This window comes from Chinchilla lanigera, unplaced genomic scaffold (assembly GCF_000276665.1).
Source record: "Chinchilla lanigera isolate Chin_1 unplaced genomic scaffold, ChiLan1.0 scaffold00046, whole genome shotgun sequence".
Lineage (NCBI taxonomy): Eukaryota > Metazoa > Chordata > Mammalia > Rodentia > Chinchillidae > Chinchilla > Chinchilla lanigera.
In genome coordinates this window covers 3,325,149-3,325,567 of record NW_004955447.1, presented here as the reverse complement: position 1 = coordinate 3,325,567, position 419 = coordinate 3,325,149, and positions in this window count along the sequence as shown.

Here is a 419-nt window from a genome sequence, read left to right as displayed (position 1 = left end):
GGACATGGAGTCACAGGCTGTCAGGAAGATTTAGAAGTGCTCATGTGGAATGTGATGACAGGCATGGATAGAGTGTTTTGTGTCCATCTAAGATCTTAGGTAGTATGAAGCTGAAGTAAGTCACATATGATTGCATAGAACTCAAAAAAAGTATGTGAAGCACCTGTGCTCTGTATATACATAGAATTAAGTAGTTTGTTTCCTAATTTAAGAGCTACAAGATGGGGGGCAAGTATAAACATCATTTTCTCTGCATTTGCCTTTTATATTGAATGAGTTTCCATCAAAATACCCTTATTTCAGGCCTACTTTCTATTAATCTTTTCTTTGTATATTTAACCTCTACTCTCCTGGATATTTTCCCTATCTTATGTAATGATCCCTTCCCATTTAAAATACTGCACATGTTTATAAGTCAG